Source organism: Toxorhynchites rutilus, chromosome 1 (assembly GCF_029784135.1).
Source record: "Toxorhynchites rutilus septentrionalis strain SRP chromosome 1, ASM2978413v1, whole genome shotgun sequence".
NCBI lineage: Eukaryota > Metazoa > Arthropoda > Insecta > Diptera > Culicidae > Toxorhynchites > Toxorhynchites rutilus.
The window spans coordinates 37,995,480-38,017,644 of record NC_073744.1 but is presented as its reverse complement, the minus strand read 5'-3'; the positions used below and the strand labels follow the sequence as shown (position 1 = coordinate 38,017,644).

The 22,165-nt window shown below is 37.6% G+C and overlaps 1 protein-coding gene across 1 annotated transcript in view; it reads left to right on the top strand.

The window, feature by feature from the left end:
• The first annotated feature begins 1,604 nt into the window (after window positions 1–1,604).
• LOC129762346 (alkyldihydroxyacetonephosphate synthase) overlaps window positions 1,605–22,165 on the top strand; it is a 53,953-nt gene continuing 33,392 nt past the window's right edge. Inside the window, exon 1 of the mRNA XM_055760552.1 lies at window positions 1,605–1,898. The gene's annotated coding sequence lies outside the window, so the exon portion shown is untranslated. The remainder of the gene's footprint in view (window positions 1,899–22,165) is intronic.

Sequence of the window (22,165 nt, the reverse complement as noted above, 5' to 3'; positions counted from 1 at the left end):
CACAAGTCTAAATAGTTGAAACCTACATAAATATAAGCCTGAATCAAATCAATCTATGACTACAAAAATATATTATCGATAAAAATAGCATTAACTCCTTCGTTACCACGTTGTCCGGAACATTGTTTTTAATAACTTTATAGCCCTGTAATATCGCGACTACTACGCGACAAATCAGCAGCCATTTAAATTCATTTATTGCATTTTCACATAACCAAACAACATACTCGATATTATTACAATTACACAAATTTGTAGTAGTGGGACCTACACGATAAAAACATGAATTGTGCACAAATTGATTGGACAACATACAATATAATATAAAATTAATGCCTATTATCGGTAAATGGGAAATAATTCATTTTACGCATCAACTCACATTATGAGCTAACGCCCGAATTTAGGCAAAAATATTGCTCGTTGCGTAGGGGAGGAATCGAGTGGATAGTGCAATCGAAAGAAAACATACCCAATTAAATCGTCAAATTGTTTACTTTTTTATTATATTCACTGTTCATGTTTTAAGCAAAAACAAATTTGGATAAATTTCCTGTCTAATGATATATAACACAACATATGTCGCAATGACCATTTTGAGTAATATGCGTTTGAAAACTCTTAATAAATCGTTACATTTTTCGTAGAGTGACCCCCCTATATAGAAATCAAAGACATAGTCCTATGTCAAAATGTCCAATTAGTCCACGGTGATACTGCTTGCAGCTTCTTACGAAAATAAGGCTGCACGAAACACATACAATCGTGAGAAGTGAACAACTACATAGAATTGTGTTGGTGTGGTTACATTGCTTCCCACTTGCTTCTCTCGAATTCGTCAGCTTCTATCGAACAAAATTGTTTGTTTCTCTTCGTCAGTTATCGCACGATCAAGTTTTCGTGCGTACTCCGATCCAGGGTCACCTCGACCTTAGAGGTAAAAATGTCAAATTAAACGTGTCTCATTACAGGTCTGTCCAATTAGCAAAATGTCGCATTAAATGTAACTTACTGTACGAACCTCCCACCTTGTATATGATGTCTCCCACCGTTTTAGAGACATCTCAACATTCTGTTGAATTTTTAGAGCGTAAGCCATCTGTCAATTTTTTCACTGTTTACATTTTCTTACCACAAATCGTTGCCACTTTTTTCCCTCAAGTTCCACTTCTCTTATCTGGTAAAATAGTCTACTAATTGCCTACTTCTACGAAGTATTGACTGGAATGCCGAAAAGTTAAAAAAAAACTCTTAATATTGGAACACATTGATTTCAAATGTGTTCCAATATTAAGGTGGATTTGTTTTTATGCACATCACTGTAGATACCACGCTTCAAAGTTTCAACTTTATTCAAAAATGCCACATTTATAGGAGAGACCATTAGATTGATCTAGTGTGGTGCATTGCAACTATTGTTTTGTGGATCACATAGCTGTCATTGGGTTCATCACAGATTATTATACCACCTATACAAAGCAATGAACGATCCGTTCGTAGCCGTTCCTTGTTTGTTAGTTTTTGCTTTGGGTTGTTTCAACGTATCTCTTACAAACATTTCAATGTCTGCGTTATTGAGGTGTATTGATACCAACGGGCATCATGACTAGAAACAATTATGAGTTTGGAGGCTCTATGCCCATAATTGTTGATTGGAATAAAATATTAAAACTAGAGGAAACTTTGTGACCGATGGAGGAATTTTATTGGAAAATAGAAGGAGTAAAAGTCAAGAGTTAACCTGAAGTTATTCAGATGTAGATGTATGTTACTCATAGAGACATAAATGATTCCATCAACTTGTTTATAATCAGTTTATAGTCAGTGGAAAAGTGCGTGATATGTTGCACGAATCACAAAGTGCACAATTGTCTTACTTAATGAGCGTACAGTTCAAAGTGAGTACTTTTTATCAGCATCATCATCGTTGACAAAGAAAAATTGATGTATTACAGAGAAGTAACAGAATCAGAAATATTTTAAAATTTTCAGATGTTCTGATTATAACTCGATGCACATTCCTCAGTTTTTTAGGCTTACTGTACGAAAGTGGAAAGCAGCTGTACGGCGAATGACGTAAATCATTTAAGTCAAAGTATATTCTATAATTTTGGAGATAAACAAGTTAAACCGGTTAAACGGACTTTATTTTATTTTGGTCAACAAAACTTCGAGAATGTTGTCGGCTGGTATACAAAAATAATTTAAGATCAAACTATTGTGACTATTTAGTTATGTGTTGCGCATTTTTTATGGAAAGATAAATTTAAACCATAGATGCACTGATCTCCAGTACATTCGCGGAGAGAAGAGGGAATATTCTGACAGCTGACAAACTCAAAATACTGTGTTTGGGCGTGCTCTGTGATGTAAAAATTTTTTTCGAGAACCTGCTTCTCAATCGTTTATTCGCCTCCGTCGGTGAAAACAATGGGACTACCTCAAGGCAGTTCAGATTCCGCAGGGTTCATCGCAACCAGACTCTCCAACCTGCAAATGTTTTTTTTTCGTGGATGATAGCCCAAATACAGTTATTTCTACGCGGAACTAGAACAGGTTCTTCCGGATGATCCTATCTTTTTCCTAATCTGAAGATTTCATCGAATTGTTTGCTGCTCAAGTGCTTTTAAACGGGTCCTACAGCTGCCAGGTGTATAATCGTCGGCATCTCGTGTGAATTATTTAACATAACTCCACCGCTCTCCCCGGAATAAAAAAAAAATCCGTTTTCACACTCGACTCCATTCATTCAACTTTGTTTACATTTTTTTTTCTCGTGTTGAAATGAGTTGCGGACTTTTATGCTAATCGGCCTAGTCTAAATTATATTACAAATATCTATCGCCATCTCGTCTTGTTATCAGAACTGGATTGTGAGTCAGCGTTGAATTGGAGAAAAAAAATCCCTAATCGTGTTGTGGGCATATCGAGAGATGAGCGATTGCGGTCGGATGACAGTGATGACAGTGAATGTTAACGGTAACGGTATTGAATTAAAGAGACTTTAAACTCAGAGAGTTCATTCGTCTCTTAACGTGAATGTTAAGTTCAAGGATGTTGGTTTTAACAAGCAACTTTTCCCACCAGCCAATTCTGATGGGTGTGTATATGAGACATTCGTTAGAGTTTTCGTTGCGAGGTAGTTTTTTTTTTGCGGATATACATTCCAGCAACCTAAGGACAGCAGAGTGCAAAAAAATTTCATATTTGGGACATCTGGTTTCACAGATAGTACGAACACACTACACACTACACCTAGGAACAGGTTAATTCGCAGATTTTGAAACCGCGTTCAGACAGTGACCGTCAATTGTCATATTTGGAGGTTATCGAACTGCCAATTAGATGCATCATATATAGGAAACACATTGTTATTAGTTTTTATTGTCCTTTCACAGCTATTAGCTGTGAAGCCTATAACATTGGAACAAGTCCCCGGTTGACCTGATTCATGTTGATCTGGTTGAGGCATAGGAGAGAAAAAGGGCTTTTTGCAGATCTTACTTTTACGTTCCCCATCGCTGGAAATCAGCATATTGTTTTTTAATTGGTTTTCATAGTTGAGAAGAGAGAGTGATAGCATTTCCTCTAAGAAAGGTATTTTCAGACTTCAAGAAGAAGAAACAAAAATTAATTACTACTTTCATATTAAAAAAAAACAGAAAATATGTGTATAAAAAACAATAAAAGAAATTTTAAAATAGTCTCGATTATATACAGAATTCGATTATATCAGGTTGGGGAAAAAGTAATCCATTATTAGTAATCAATATTTCCCGTAATATCGATCATACAATTTCAAGTTTAGGCTCGATGTAAAAGTGACATTTCACACTAAAAATATTCTTTCGCTGTTTATTTGTTTGTTTCATTATCATTAATTATCATTTCATTAATATTTGTTTCATTCATTTGTGAGTTACAGGGTGTTTACAGTAAATGTCAACAAAGAGAAAATTCGGTACATTTTACACTTTTTTCTTTATTTTTGTGCCGATACTGTAACAGTAAAATACGTGAATTTATGTTTTTTATTTCCATTAATTTTTTATATTTTTTTATTTTTTATTTCTTTTAGTACAATACACTAAATTGAGATCTCTACTATCAACAAATTGACCGTTTGAAGCTAGCGATTGACCAGAAACGTCTAGAATTGGCCAACAGAAGAGGTGTTGTGTTCCATCAGGATTTTGGGATGATTGGGATGTTCCAATGCATCCACCATATATTCCAGACCTGGCATCAAGCGATAACCACCTTTTTCTCGCATTGCAAAACTTTCTGAGTGATAAGAAATTGGAATCAATAGAATATTTTTTTATCTGTATTATAGTGACTTTCAACACTTTTGGCTGGTTCGTCACTTTACTTCAATTTTTAGTAGGATAGTACTCGTGATCTTTAGCGTGAGAGGTACGGATGTTACCAGATCGTCTCCACACCAAGAAAGGATTGTAAAAATTTTATTGCCAGAGTTTCTCGCCAATATAGACCAAGACATCTATGAGAGAGACATTATGAAGCTACGTTTAGAATGGCAATAAAATTTACAACAAAACGGTGCAAATCGAACAATTCGAAGCATATTTAAAAATGTTATTTTTACAGGCACAATTACATAAGTTTAAAGGAGCCGAATTCTTAACTAAACATTACCTAAACTATATATCTATGAACAATTTTCCTTAATGCTATTGTTAATAAGGTAGAAAACCGATAACCCAAACTTAATATATAGTGGAAATAAATTGGAGACTATATATCCATTTTTCTACTGAAAATTTGCCGCATGCAAAAGTTAATTTTTCTGAATAAGGTACACCGTGGCAAGTTGAAACTGTTTTTAAGTTTAACTTGAAAGCCATTCCTCGTCAACTTGAAGGAGCCGGGAGCGCCTTTCAACACTCCTTCCCAACGATTTGTTTTTTTTTTCGTGTGTTCCGTGGTGAAGTAGTGCCCAAAGTACCCGAAGTTGCCGGATCCGAGAAAGCAGCGCCTCTGCAGTGGTCTGGATCGGCATTTGTATTGGATACATCAACATAACGGCATCGTCAACTCGTGGTGGACACTCAGTTGAGTACAACAATAGCGGTATTCTTTTGCTATTGTGTTGTCTCCGTAGCGCATGGCCTCTGTGACTCCATTGATAAGGTAACAGAGCGTATATCAAATATATGTAATTTTTTCAATCAGAGAGATAAAAATAACTAATTGTATACGTAAAAATCGTTCGTTCTAAGAGTGGAGGAGGGTGGGGGTCTAGACGGGGACATCTCAGATTCCCTCACGCTTGCTCAACCAATGAGCAGTGAGTCCTTTATAAGTACACCTATACCCGAAGTCACCTCACACTACCAAGCCTCCCTCCAAAAAAAAAGATTGCAAACCTCTCCCCTGATTCCTCCAACACTTCCATCCAATCATCGATCTCACTTATCCCCTCTGATGTAAATGTGCACACCCAACCCTCGTCCTCGAATTCCACTCCTATTGTATTCGCTCCATGTGTCAGGGTTTATCCGAACAATGCACCTGGCGCTGATCCTTGAGTTGTTTTTTTTTCCGGCCCAAACCTAATGGCAAAGTCCTGAAGGTCATTCACATTATAACATATCTGAAAAGATACACCTCTGTTTCCAGAATTTGTCAAGTAAGACCGAACAATCTGTGAGTTGTCGTGCCTAACCGAAAGGACGCGAACGAGATTGTTGCTGATAAGCATTTCAACCTCGAATATCGAGTTTTCATTCCCTCTCATAACGTATAAATTGAGGGCGTTATATCGGAAACGGGCCTGACGTGAGAAACGATACTAAGTATGGGAGTTGGCAAGTTCAAGAGGCTTCCTTCGATGGAAATGGAGATCTTGGAATGTCGCCAACTTGCAAAAATCACCCAGCAAGGAGAAAAAAATAAATTTACGCCGTCCAACTCCTTCGAGTCACTTTTGCTGACTCCGCTCTCCCTGACTACGTTATGGTGGATAAATTGTGGCTGCCGGTACAACTCTTCGTGCCAAAGCCAATGATTTGCAAGAATTAACTTTCTCCGTACAATTACCAATTACCAAAGAAAATTTACCTGGTGGGGAGCAAATCCAGAAGATCTTATAATGTTGCATCGACCAACTATTTTCTCAGTAATGGAGTATGACAGTTTCTGTTTTCAATCAGTTGCCAAAACATACCTTATTAAACTCGATCGTATTCAGTATCTCCGTATTGCGTTGGGATGTACGCCCTTAACGCATACCATGAGACTCGAGGCTTTGGCAGACGTACTCCCAAATATCGTTTCAATTTATTATCTCTTCGATTCCTCATTCGGTGTAAGGTTATGAACCCATTGGTGATCGGAAATTTTTAGCAGCTAATCGAACTAAATTTTCGCTCCGAATTCATGATTTCATCTCCATACAGGTTGTTCCTTCTTCACATATTCCCAACCGTGTTCGTTTTCGTTCGTTCGTTGTCCATGAAGCAGGATATCCATGGAATTTCAGACTATCATCGATCGAAGTCCGTTCGAACTATCTTCAATGCAAAATATGGGCGTATTATTCGTAGTAATATGTATTTTACTGATGGGACCTCTATGAACGAGTCAACAGGATTTGCAGTGTTCAACGAATTGTTATGAACAGTAGAATGTAAATACGCAATAGATATACGAAAAGATTTAAGAATTGAGTGTGATTATCAACATTGTAACAACTTCCTTATATCCCATCCTTTTCCTGATAAAATATGTCACCCTTCTAAACTCGAGTCCACCGCGAGTAATCGGTTTTCCACCTTACTAAGCATAGAGTTAAGAAAATTGTTTATGCATAGTTTTGAAATATTAGGCTGTCAAAAAAGTCCTGCGGTATTTTTTTTTTGAATTTTCATTTGTTCATAAAATTAGTTACAATCATCTGTTTTAAGTCAAATATGCGCCGTTTTGTTCGATGACTTGTTCCCAACGAGATGCCAACTTCATAATACCCCTGTTATAGAAGGTCGCTTCCTTATTGGCAAAAAACTCGGATAGCCAATTTTCACAGGCCTCTTTTGTGGCTAACTTCTGACTACCTAGCTCGTTCGCCATGGGCAAAAACAGATGGTAGTCACTTGGTGCAAGGTCCGGACTATACGGCGGATGCAAAAGAACCTCCCATCCGAGCTCCCGGAGCTTCTGGCGCGTCACCACAGAAGTGTGTGGCCTGGCGTTGTCCTGATGGAAGACAATGCGGCCTCTGTTTATCAAAGATGGCCTCTTCTTCATGAGTGCTACCTTCAAGCGGTCCAGTTGTTGGCAGTACAGCTTCTTTGTGAATCCAAGCTTCTTCAAATGGTTAATAACGGTTTGATGACTTATCCCCAGCTCTTGGTCGATGCTACGGCTGCTACTATGCCGGTCTTTCTCGGCTAATTGAACGATTTTGTCGCAATTTTCGACGACAGGCCTTCCGGAGCGTGGCGCATCTTTGACGACCTCTACACCAGAACGAAAACGTTGAAACCATCGTGGTGCGGTGGAAATGGAAACTGTATCGGGTCCATAAACTGCACAAATTTTATTGGCAGCTTGAGATGCATTTTTGCCTTTGTCATAGTAGTACTGTAAAATATGTCGGATTATCTCTTTATTTTGCTCCATATTTGCGACACTATAACTCACGAACGACTTAACCAAACAAAACACTGTCAAGGACTATAGTATAGCGCGCAAAAATACCTTTCCAACAAGCTATAGTATGACTCGATACAATGAATACAACTAGAACTACGCGCTTACAACGACACCTCGCGGAAATACCGCAGGACTTTTTTGACAGCCTAATATATATTTAAGAATTCGGCTATTTTAAACCTATGTAAAAGAGCCTGTAAAAATAAACGAATTTTATAAAAAAAACTTGAAAGTTATGTTAAAAAATCACGGAATCCCTAAATTCATATCTGTTTGTGCCATATCCCTCTACCGCCCAAGTTTTTCATTTATCTCCGACTTTCCGACTTTTCAACATAAAATACTTATAGCAGAAAGCTGTCAGCATTAAAACAATGTGTATGTGTGATGGATGAAAATATTCTAAAGACGTTCTAGTGGGGGTGAACATTGAAAATAATGTCTGAATAATTTGAAAAGAGAATCCGCGAAGCCCGTCTTAAAGCGGGCTTGGGCTGTAGAGGGATATACAAGCTATGGCAGATGATTTTCGATAAAATCTGGCGACTCGCACTGGATGTTCCGAAAAATGGTGTTTTTTTGATTTTTCTGAATATTTGCTAGAAACTTAACAATTATGTATGTTGAGAGCTTTAGCTGTCAAAAAACTTATTTACTACACTGAAATCAGCAAATTTGCAGCAGAAAACATGGAAGTATTTAATAATTATTAAATTTGTACACATGTTTCCGTTGAAAAAATTATAATTTGTATCATCCATTCAAGCATAAAGTTGATATGGATTCGTGGAAGATGTAAAAAAATGACGAATAACAACCAATGAAAAAACAACACTTATTGCTATTTGATACTCGTTGCCTCCAGTTATGTCGAAATTTAAATAATATTGCTTCATCTCAAGTACTTCGCTTTACACTTAATTTAGATCAGCATCTCTTCATTAAACTGCTCTCGTTGCATTCCTGCGATGAACGCGAATGAATTAAGAACACCCCATTTCTTGACATGTGCTTCACAAAATTCGTTGTATTTCAAAGGAATAAATGTTTTCCACTCGATGCCAAGACAAATTAAACGTGCATTAGCAGAGTTTAAGAGAAGCTGTGTTTCACACGTGAAAGTTGTGTTTCCATAACAGCTGAATGATTATTTTCTTTTTACTTTATGACGAAAATTTTAACTGACGAAGTTTTATACGAACGGATAATTTGTGTGAAAATTTTTATGCAGTCTTTTTTATTTTATTTTTTTCATTGAATATTGTATCTGACGAAGTTTCTATTGAACGGATTATAATGTGTAGACGATTTATTTTTTTAACATTATTTTTTTTCTCTATTTTGTATTAATCTCTATTATTTCTGTCATGATCTTGGTGATGATGGACTATTTTTATTTTTATTTTATGTTTTTATATTGTAGTAGTTGAAAAAAAATTAAAATTTAAAAGTTTGTAAGGGCCGGTCTAGAAATTTTTCGTGAAGGAAAATTTCTCGATATCTTTGGATGGGGATATTCAAGTCAATCCTAAACAAGACTGGCGGTTGGACTTGTGTCTTGGTGGACCATTTGGCTACAAGGGCCTTGTCGGGACCATATCGACTCTGTGGCGGACAACACTGAGTATTGGCTTGTATTTTGACATTGAAATTTTTTTTTTGAACTTTTATCTGTAAATAAAATCACTACGGTTTTTTTTTGCTAAACTGATTTCAATGCTGAAAAAAAAATATCACTCGTCTTGCTCAAATCTCTGTAGGCAAAGGAGGCGGGACCATCATCATCATTAATCGATTCTTCAGAGTTTTCGATTGAGGAGTCCACACAGATAGATTTCTCAGGAAAATAGATGCGGTGAATGTTTACTCAGAGCGCATTTTTTTCCTGGGCCTCAATCAAATCCAATGTATGTCAGGTCAACTGGTCAACTGGGGCATTGTTCCAATGCTATAGGCATCGCCGTCACGAATGACACTGAATTGTTTTAAAGGATATAAAATGGAATGTCTAGTTGGCGATAGATGGTTAGAGGCGTCGCAGTGATTATGTAATTCGCGAAATCTGAAGAACTAAATTATACATTAAGTTGCCAGTTCGATAACCTCCTAAAACGAGAATTGGCGGTCACAGTCTAGACGGGGCTTCTAAATCTGCGAATTAATCTGTCCCATACCAAGGGCTCAACTAATTGAATAGTTGGAAGTCCCACATACAGCACTGTTTCCCCTCTCTTGTTTCGCAAAAAAAAGTGCCCCACAGCAGGCATTCAGACAAATATCTGATAATACACACCCCTCAGTGTTGGCTGGTAGGAAAGGCTCCAATGACAGATGAATCAATAACTCATATCTAGATGAGCAAAAAACACGCTCAAATACACTACTCATTAGAATTTGCAACTCAAAGACACAAAAAAATCACGAATACGACGCTGACACATAATCCGGTTCCGATAACCAGACGCGTTGACCGTGCGCACATTTGTGATAGGTCGTGAGCCGATTAGCACAAGAATCCGTAAGATAAAACATAACGTAAACAAAAGTGAAATGGTTGAGTTCAAGTGTAAAAACTGTTTTTTGTCTCTACTGAGGATAATAAATCTAGGTTTAAAAACCACACGAGATGACCACGATGCAGATACTTTGCAGTTGTAAGATCTCGTTTCAAAGCTTTATAAGAAATCATCAGGCCGGGAAAAAACAGGATAATCGAGAGGAACATGTTCTAGCTCCACGAAGAAAAATCACTATTTGTATCTCTGCCGTAATATCGCAAAGTGACGCAAGCGCCAGAGAAAAGAATTTTCAGTACGAGCCTTTTTGTAAAATTGCATGTATAATCAGCAAACATAAATCGCTGTTTCCACAACCGATTGGCGTTCATCCATCAAAGTATGCGAGAGTCTGGTTCCAATTATTTTCTCCAACATGCTGCCGTTGAGCAACGCATCAGAAAGCATCAGGGAGAAGAATTCACACACTTTTCCGTTCCGTAGTTGAGAACCGGATTGTAATAATTATGGACAGCACCGATTTTTTCGAATTCAAGATGCAATTGAAACCATCCGTGTTAAATAACATAATTCCATCCGAAATTATCCGAAGTAAAACAGATACAGTTTAGGCGAAGATGTTATGAGTTTTGTTACAAGATGCGCTTTGATGGAGCATTTAGAAGAGTGCATTTGTTCACCAAATCAGACATTTACCCTTCAATCAACACTCAGCTCAATTCATCCGAAAAAGGAATTGAGCAGGCGAGGAATGTAAACATCGTCAAGAATGCCTGAAGAAAAAAGGCACTAAGGTAGGGTAAATGATCTTGGTTTGTCCAATTTGGGGTGTTTTTACGCAACTAGTAAATGCAAATCGATTTTTCTTCATGAAAATCACACATAATCGATACGAGTTTGGGTTTGTTGAAAAGCCCCAAGTCTCTAGTTGCTAATACTACCATAAGGTGTTGAAATCATGTGGACAAAACATCATTATTGAATTGGACAACTCATGTTCAGAATTGAGTTCATCAAAATGCGTTAATTTAATGGTTTAGCTATGTAAATCTGATACAAATGGTGAGCAAGCATGATGTTTACAATATTTATAAGTGTTGTAATCCAGAAAAGGTCTGAATACGTGCCAAATAATCATCTGGTGATCGATTAAAAGTTAGCTCGAATGAGGGGCGCATTGACACAAATAGAAGGTGTATTTTATAATCCTTTAAAACATGTGATTTCGTAAAAATATACTATCAAACTACTATAAATCATGTAAAAGGCATGTAATGAAATTGAAATTATATGTTTCGAAACATTCGAAGGCCTTATTTGACACAGGAGCGCTGAATTAGAGCATTCAAAAAAGTGGGCAAACCATGATCATATTTTCGACTAGACAAACCAAGATCATTTACCCTAAATGATTTTGGTTTGTTCAGTCGAAAATATCATGGTTTGCCCACTTTTTTGAATGTTCCAATTCAGCGCTCCTGTGTCAAATAAGGTATTCGGATGTTTCAAAACATATAAATAAAATTGTCTTCTTCATGATTTACAGTAGGTTTATGGTATATTTTTACGGGATCACATGTTTTAAAGGATTATAAAATACACCATCTATTTGTGTCAATGCGCCCCTCATTCAAGCTAACTTTTAATCGATCACCAGATGATTATTTGGCACGTATTCAGACCTTTTCTGGATCATAACACTTACAAATATTGTAAACATTATGCTTGCACACCATTTGTATCAGATTTACATAGCTAAACCATTAAATTAACGCATTTTGATGAACCCAATTCTGATCATGAGTTATCCAACTTAATAATGTTATTTTGCCCACATGATTTCGATGGCAACCGCTTGGCGCGCTGCAGTTTGTTTATTGTGTCCTCCGCACATAGCAGAAATAAAATTTCTCTGTGTTGAGTGTGTTGAGGGTAACACTTTTAAAATGCCTAAGAAGAGAAAATATTCTGAAGAAAGCCAAAATTATGAATGGATCAATATGATGACAGTAAACTCAAGCAATAATAAAGGCAACATCTACTTGAGAATTCGAATGTTTTCATTCAAAAAAAAATGGTGATTTCTAAAATCACATCGCATCACTATCAAATTACGTCACAGCATAGGAAAAATGGCGCTTGCGCCACATCACAGTGGAAATGGCGCTTACGCCATTACGCTTCATCTTTGTTCGAAAGACGTGATACACCAACTACGTTACGCGGAAAATGCGATGTTTGAACAACAATACTTATTGTAACAATAAGTAACGCAAACCCATCTTCCCTTCACTTACGTTAACATAATCTGTACACACAAGGGTGTACACAATCTGTCAAAGTCAATTGAAAATTTTTCATAACTTTAGCTTCGAGAAATTAAAATATTAGGTTGGTGAAAAAGTGAATTTTGAGTGAAATTCAAAACTTTATTTAGGATGTTTCGGATTTTCTGATTCAGGTCAATTATGCATCATTTTGTTGTAAAATTCCATTTTCAAGGTAGCTTCATAATACCTCTATAATAGAAGCTTTGGTCCTTGTTGGCGAAAAACTCTTGCAGGGGTTTTCAAATGGTGCTCCGCGGGAAATTTGCGCTTCGCGAAGTTATAGCAAATGATCCCACTTGAAAACCCAACTTTGAAAAAAAACATTCTTTATTTTAATGTCACTGGGCATATAGAGATTTATCTTGTTCACTCCGGGTCAGATATCGTGTAACTGCGACACGCAATCGAAATAAAGGGTGTGTCACATCAAATTGCATAATTGCATCACGGAAAAAACGCTGTAGAAATTCGCCCAGTAGACCGATCCTTTTGAAAACACAACACTTTTAGACAGTAAAATAAAAACTATTAAACAACTTTTGGCATTTTCTTTTTATTCATACTTCGAGCCCAAGCCCGTATGCTCGCCCCTTCCTCTTTACCCCGTCCATAAGGTTCTGTACAACGTCAGGTTGTAGTTTTTTTTGAACAGAAATCCATTTTCTCTTGAAGTCCACCTCCGATTTGACAACTTTTGGGTTCTTCCGGAGGGCCTGCTTCATAATCGCCCAATATTTCTCTATTGGGCGAAGCTCCGGCGCGTTGGGCGGGTTCATTTCCTTTGGCACGAAGGTGACCCCGTTGGCTTCGTACCACTCCAACACGTACTTTGAATAGTGGCACGAAGCGAGATCCGGCCAGAAAATGGTCGGGCCCTCGTGCTGCTTCAATAGTGGTAGTAAGCGCTTCTGTAGGCACTCCTTAAGGTAAACCTGCCCATTTACCGTGCCGGTCATCACGAAGGGGGCGCTCCGCTTTCCGCATGAGCAGATCGCTTGCCACACCATGTACTTTTTGGCAAACTTGGATAGTTTCTGCTTGCGAATCTCCTCCGGAACGCTGAATTTGTCCTCTGCGGAGAAGAACAACAGGCCCGGCAGCTGACGAAAGTCCGCTTTGACGTAGGTTTCGTCGTTCATTACCAGGCAATGCGGCTTCGTCAGCATTTCGGTGTACAGCTTCCGGGCTCGCGTCTTCTCCACCATGTTTTGCCTTTCGTCGCAGTTAGGAGCCTTCTGAACCTTGTATGTACGCAGGCCCTCCCGCTGCTTGGTCCGCTGGACGAATGAACTTGACAAATTCGGCTTATTGGCGACATCCCGGACCGAACTTCTCGGATCACGTCTGAACTGCTTAACTACGCGCTTGTGATCTTTTTCACTGACGGAGCATCCATTTTTGCCGTTCTTCACCTTCCGGTCGATGGTTAGGTTCTCGAAGTATCGTTTTAGTACTCTGCTGACCGTGGATTGGACGATTCCCAGCATCTTACCGATGTCCCGATGTGACAACTCCGGATTCTCGAAATGAGTGCACAGGATTAATTCACGACGCTCTTTTTCGTTCGACGACATTTTTCCAAATTGACGAAAAATTAACAGTGAAGCATGGCCAACGTGATCTATACACTCTTATCTGATTATAAGCGAAAGCTGAAGATATAATTCCTAAAAATTAAATTTCCAAAACCTTTTTTTCGTGATGCAATTTGATGTGACACACCCTTTAGTTTTCCCAGTTGGATAATGTCAATGCAAATAGGATTTGTTTTATTGATTGACAAATGCAGGTGCTCCGTCAAATGTTTTTGTTATGAAAATGTTTTGTTGTTATAAAAGAGTCCAGCTTTGCGCAAATGATTTAAAACAGTTTAATAGTCGATCATTAGCTTCTGGGCGATGATACGACTATTAACGTGCTGGTCAACTTTGATTATTTCTGCGATTTCATCGACATTTTCGGGACTGCCTGTAAGAGGTACATCTTCAACATCTAGAACGTCGGATTAGAATCGACGAAACCAAAATTGCAAGAAAATGTGTTCGAAAAACAGTACCTTCCTGAACGAACTGGAACGTACATTAGACCACTGAAATCATGATCCGGTAGATTAACACGATATTCGAGATTCATTAATCGGTGTCTACTTACTGGCTACTGTTAAGCCCATCACAACACGTGCTTTATCATTCTGACCCAGGAAACACACACCTCATTCGGTCCCAGAATCGAAACAAGCTGCTCAAGCAGTTAGGGCGCGTGAATTCACTTAGGACTAAAAATGGACTTTTGTTACGTAACGATTACGACTAGCCTCCCTCCCCCTTATATCATATTAGGTAACGCAACTTCGACCCCCCCCCTCCTTCTCGCGTAACGAAATTTGTGCACGACCCCATATAAGACACTTTCTAATATCGGATGAAACTTTCATTTTCATTTGACAATTTGATAACTTCGATTCAGTGTGAAGAATGGAAGAAATGAACATGACACGAAACGTAACTGTATAGAGGTGAAGAGAAATTCGCTCTATTGAGCTTGAAGAGAGAAAAGCACTATTTTCAGCCTGTATGAGTTTGCCGGAGCTTGAAAGGTGATAGACTCAATATCAAGTGACGATGTGTCAATTGAAGCGAAAGTGTAAGGCCCTAGGGGGCACGCCTTATCTGCCTACCATCGTATAATGACGGGCATTTTTGCTGCAGGTAGATAATCACACAAATGGACAGAATAAATGTATGAAAAAATGGGAATGCTTCGAAGGTCCATTATTTTTAACCATTTACGGAATATGAAACCGTAATACATAGCATTTCAAACAAATATTATAGGATTAGCAATTCGATTGGAATGTAGTCCTACGTAAATATGCTGGTTTTCGCCTGTGGAGAAAATGAAAGTAGATTCTGCACGAAATGCAATTATTATTATTTTTTGGTAGCCGGGGGCTTGATCCAATTGATAAGCATCACGACTAATGGCAGTGAAAGGTTTTAGTGGTGTACAAAAAAGGTAATAAAAATGTCTAGGGGGCGAAACATATATGATTAAGAGCGTCGCAAGCCATTGTGTAAGTCGCGAATTCCCAGAGTTTCATAACCTTGAAAAATAACAATTGACGGTTACAGTCTAGACATGGTTCGAAAATCTGCGAATTAGCCTATTCCTACTGACTAATTGTATAACCAGATACCCACATACAGCACTATTTGCTTTCTCCAATTTTGCAATTTGCTGAAATGTATATCCGCCAGAAAAATTGCCCCGTTGCGGACATTCAAACGAATATCTGGTAATACACACCTCTCAGTTTTGGCTGGAGGGAAAGACTGCTTTCTGAAGCTTAAAAACTCAAACTAAACACGCAATAAAATTGAAAGACCGCCGAAGCAATAACTAATATCTAGGTGAGCCCAAAACACGCTCAGAAGCATACACCCATTGAAATTTGCAATTCAAAGACACAAAAAAAATCACGAATGTGACGCTGACACACAATCCCGTTCTGACAACCAGATGCGTTGACCGCACCGGCCGATTAACATAAAATCCATAACATGAAACACAAAGTAAAAAAAAAGTGAAGCGAGTGTAAAAACTGTATTTTTTTTCTTAAGAGGATAATAAATCAATCTTGTTTTTTAAAAAAAACTGTTTTTGAAAACTCTCGAAGATTTTCGAGAAATCATTAGGCCCGGAAAAAATCATCCAGATGACAATCCTGATTTTCTAGCTGCGCGAAGGGAAATCTTTATTTATATTTGAACCATCATCCGCGAAAAAAATGTAGTTTAGAATTTCACATGGAAAAGTACCTCGGAGTACATTTGTTGTGATAAAGAAGTTTACTAACCTAAAGTCAAAGCTGTCTAGAAAAACTTTAAATGTTTCATCTTAGTGGTGTCCCAAATGAACATTATTTTTTATTAATAAATGTCAATGAACGGTTAAGAAGAAGCTTCTCGCACCGTTTTATCATAGCCGATGACAAACCCAAACACGATCATCTGAGTAGCCACACGAGGGAAATCGCAATTATCTGCTCGTGAATCGCGAAACTTGACCAGGGCTATTTCACCGATTTCTGAAAAAAGATGAACACAATGTCTGGGCGTCGAACGATAATTAATGAAAAAGACGAACAAGATCATGAAATAATCACAAGTTGCATTACCTCGAAGTTTGACAGCTCTAAGAATACAAGAATACACTCAGTTACTATAATACTCTTTCCAATTTTACCCGTTTCAATGAAACTATTGGCAAACGGGCCGCGCCCGGTTTGGCGTGAAATTAATCTAAAGCCAACTGAACAACGCCATCATTTCGTTTGATTCAATAATTTTCTTCCGTTATGCGAGTCATATGGATCATTTGGAAATGAGCAGCGATCATTGATGATCAGAAATATTGGATGCCTTTATCAGCACATCGCAGCCGCGAACCGATAAAGTAGAAAATGATAAGACTTCAAGGTCAAAGTTTAGTTCAGTCTTGTTTGCTTTGATCCAATTCTGAGCTGTTCCACCGCAAATAACGATTCTTTTCCATAAATGGTTTTTTTATTTTGTATTTTTTGTATGGCTCAAATTTTTATATAAATATATAAATTATATAAATTTTAAAATTTTCTCGAAAAAGGTATTTTTGATTTCTTTTTTAAATAGCAAATATTGCGGCGGCCAACTGATGAAGTTTATTGCACAATGCGCCAAGTGGAGAAATAATGGACAAAAAGATGTTTTTTTTTGAAAAATTGTTGGAATGTTTCTTATAATTGTTTTTAGACCCGATTTCATGAAAGTACGCATAATCTGCAGACGAAAAGATGCACGAGAAAATTTCGCTGAATGCTACCGTTTCTGAGTGACAGTGATTTAAAAATAAAATTTGCTGAAAATTCTCATGTTTTGATTGTTTATGACTGCAATTCAAAAACGATTATGAAAAACATTTCAACAATTGTCAAAAATCCATTTTTTTTAATTATAACTTTTTTTGTTCATTATTTCTCCATTTTGGTGCAGTAAATTTTATTTGTTGTCTGCTGCAATATCGGATATACAGGAGAACTTTTTGTGCGATTTCACATTTGTGTGACTGTTAAGGTGCGATATTATTATGTGCGCGATTAGTTTGGTGATTCAAGAACCGATGTCATAATGAAATGGCACAAAAAGAGTCGCACGAACGAGGAACCACGCTAAAAGGGATGATATGATACGTACATTGGACCACTGAATCAAAAACGCCTATGTTCTGATTTTTTTCTGAGATAAAAAAAATAAAACATTTTTTACAGTCCATATTTTCTACATATAGCCCAATAATAACTGATCGCACAAAAACAGGTTTGCCGGTATATAAAAAAAATCAAAAACGCCTATGTTCTGATTTTTTTTTTTGAGATAAAAAAAATAAAACATTTTTTACACTCCATATTTTCTACATATAGCCCAATAATAACAGAAAACAGAGTTTTTAAGATGTTGTTATCCGTAATCGTAACATAACAAAATTCTAAACAAATTCACGTGCCCCTATATGCTTGAGCAGTTTCTGGGACTGAATCAGCTGTGTTTCCTGAGCCAAGATGGTGAAGCACGTATTGTAATGGGCCTAACAACAGTCAGAAGCAATCACCGATAGAAGTATCTCGAATATCGTGTTAATCAACCGGATCATGATTACGTCATGGCTGCTAAACATAAGCTTTTTCCGTTTGTTATCGCAGGATGCAGAATAAAGCTAGGGCCCCTCGGTCATGCTGCTGAATACAGTAATCCAATGCATGTTGCAATTCGTTCCGGAAGGCACTGTTCTTTTAACGCATTTTCGTGTTGCCTAAGTTCGAAATTGTTCGGCATCAAGGAAAAATCAAGCCAGTTCAAAGTTCATAATTAAAGTGGATGAAGAACCATACGAGTACCCTCGTTATATAAAGGTCATAGATATTTTCGACTAAATCTCGTTTCTACAAACGCTCCAGGACGCAGTGCTTTTAACCGAGTTGGACGTCGGATGGCTCCTCTTTCCCGGAAGTTAGCAGGTTTAATACTTTCTCATGATCATGACGGATCTCACTCGGATGAAAAACTCAAAACCGGGAACTCGGAACTGGAAACAACACTTTTCAAGTATGCAGGGGAATCATTAGCTGATGTGTGGTGCAACCTAGCGATCCCGTTGAAGCGTTCAAGCTATATTGAGTCCACAATCTCCCAAAATCAGTGAAGTGGAATCAGTAGGATATTCAGCCGAGTGGTTACGTAAGGACATTCCAGTACCTTTTGCAAGTAGTGAATTGTAGTGACAAGAACTGCTACATTGAACCAAGGAGACGTTACTTTTGTATAAATAAACATCAATTTATATCCGCTTATATTCCTCTAAATAAAACACACATAGAATTCGAATTTCGATGAAACTTTTAATTCAAATTAAAGTTTGGTTTATGCCATTATGTGTGAAATACAACATCATTCAAATGTCCACCTAGGGCTTCCTCGCACACCTTGATCCGGAACAGGAAATTTTCGATGACTTTTCGGCACATATGGGGCGGTATCTCGGTCTTAACTTCACGAATGTTGTCTTTCAAATGTTGAAGAGTTTGCGGAGAGTTGGCATAGACACGGTCTTTCGCATAACCCCACAAAAAAAAAGTCTAGCGGGTTCAAATCGCATGATCTGGACGGCCAATTGGCATCACCAAAACGCGAAATTATGCGTCCTTCAAATTTCGTTCGCAATATGGCCATGTTCGGTCGTGTCGAAATGTGCCTCATCGCTGAAGAAAATTTGATGCGAAAAATCAGCATTTTGCTGCTGTTGTTCGTTCACCCAATCGACGTATGCCCGACGCATTCCATGGTCACCACGCTCTAATTTTTGTATCAGTTAAAATTTTGATGGATGTAGGTGCAAGTCCAAATGCAAAATTCGCCACAATGATGTATTTGACAAGCCCAATTGCTGAGCACGCCGTGGAATCGAAACATTCGGGTCATCCTCCACACTGGCAGCAACAGCAGCAATATTTTCGTCCGAACGCACATTACGATGATGCACAGGTTTCACAATATCTGCTACGTATCCAGTTTGTTCGAATTTACGCACTACATTAGCGATTGTGTGCTCTGTAGGCCGTCCATGACGACCAAAATCCGTCCGTAATGCTCGAAAAACATTTGCCGGTTTTTCATCATTTTTATAGTATAATTTAACAAAATTAACACGTTGTGCGATGCTAAAACGATCCATATTGTAAAATGGCAGACATTCAACTAACGATATGACGCTTTGGTTGACAGCTATGTCAAACGGTTGTCAGCGCGGGGCTGTATATTTTCGGAAGCCCGAAATGGAAAACACTGTATATTTAATACCTATTAAGGTGGCTCTATGCAAAACAAAAATCTGATTTTTTTTCTTAAATTTGACCTCAAACAATACCTATAACCACAAGTTTAAATCATACCCTATTTTTAATCGAGATTTTAGAATTTTTGTATAAACAAGATTCAAATAATTTAACCGTCGTTCGTTTTTCAAACATAAAGAATTTATTTATGTTGTTAAATGAAAGATGACGCTACATCGAACTTTCATCTACACATTCGCAAGTAACCTCACTTCGTCTAAAGCCTAGCGTATCGCTGGCGAGCTGGAAATATTTTTGAATGAGCACAACCAATTATTGGAATGCTTCAAATCACACTCGGTTTACAAAATGAGAATCACGCTATTGTTATTAATCCTAATAAAACCCCTGCTGGAGAGCACGCAAGCGCAAGCGTTGCGAGAATCATAGAAAGTGACTGTACTGTGACGCGAGAAATTGTGATTCGAAGAAAAAAGCAATCTGGAATTCGTCGTTGACACACACGTACGACTGCGATTCTTCCGACACAATCAACAATAGCGGCGTGCGGCAGAATGTATTACCTTGCGAGACGCTATCATAAGCAAAGCCGACACAGTCTTTGCTATTGCTCGGCCAAAACGCAGTACATTGTCCTGAAATTACAACACGTGTGTTCAAACAAAAAAGTCGTTAATGAGCTTCATTGCAACATTACACGTATTTGGTCCCACATGTTGCTGGTTGTATTTGGTTGAACGGAAGAAGCGATAATTGCCTCATACACACATGTTTAATTTGGTTAGTTTACAAAATACGCGATGAGGAAATCAATAGTGTAATTTCCTCAGAAATTCCGGATCTGTCTACTGATTTACTACTCACCCGTATTCTGAAGACCGATCGAGTCAGAATTACAATTCCGCTTTCTGCAACCCGTTCAAATCAACTCCAATCGAGTTGTGCAAATGTAGCTACCTTGCCACGCGACTCGACAAAGACAACATTAAGCTTCCTGTTCATTTTTTGTGAAGCAAAAATGGTAATGTATATTCGGATGGAATAAACACGCTTTTAAAACCAATATTTGAAATTCAAATTAGCTCTACATATCAAATATTTGTTCTATATAAAAAAGTAGCACATTTTCTCCTATTGGGACAAAATGCTGAACGAAACATGTGTCTGATGTTGTTTTTTTATTTTGGATAATGTTTTGGTGGAAATTGAAGGAATGCAAGGAATTTATAGAGAAAAGTTACGATAGGGTCAGGACTATGTATTTTATGTATTTAAACGACATTGAGTGATAATTTTCATTCAAATTTCAACAATTCAAAATTTGCTTTCGGGTCTGCCAATCTGATAGGGAGTAAGTGTTATAAAACTCGATCGAATGTTATACCAACAGGATTCCGGAATATGAATGACCGTTCGATATTGTTACCACAAGCATGGTTCATGGTCCGTGTGATGATCTGAAACTTTTCTCGCCTTACATAACAGATGGAATATGTACAAAGCGTTTTGCTAGAGATTTCCCCAACGATACGATCACAACCGTAGGTGAATACTCCAATATATCAACGAAGAAATACTGATGAACACGGACAATCGTTTACAAATATCAATAACGCACACATTGACAATGAAAATCGTTGATTGGTACCATATTCGCCTCAACTGAACAAAACATTCAATGGTTATATTAATGATAAGTTCTACAGATCGGGTAAGAGCAATTAATACATTTGCCAATCCTTGAATAAAGGAAGCAATATGGCTGTGTTTCAAAATTAGAACACCGATGTGAATACTCCTTGATTGAATGTAAACGAAGAAATAATGTGGTTCCAAAAAGGACGGTACATCAGCTCCATTGAAGTTGTCGGGCGTATCGTTGGTTTCGCAATTCATGAATGGGACCTAGCTGTTATAAATTAAGCCGTCCATCTTTTCTACTTTACGACAAAAAATGTAGTACTTTTTTCTCTTGACATTGCACTTTTGAGAGATCAAACATGTAATTTACGTTAATGAAACACTTTGGATCAAAAAACATCACCCAAACTTTCATTCTTTTTAATCGATCACATTCGATTAGTTCTATAGATCGTTAAACCATTCAAAGATACTTGCAATACATTAGTTATGTTTTATTTGACATCCAATATATTCACTAGAAATAATTTATATGGCAGAACAACGTTTGCTGGGTCAGCTAGTTACTTAATAAAAACTAAAATATTGTGAAATTTTCTAAAACGACTGACTTT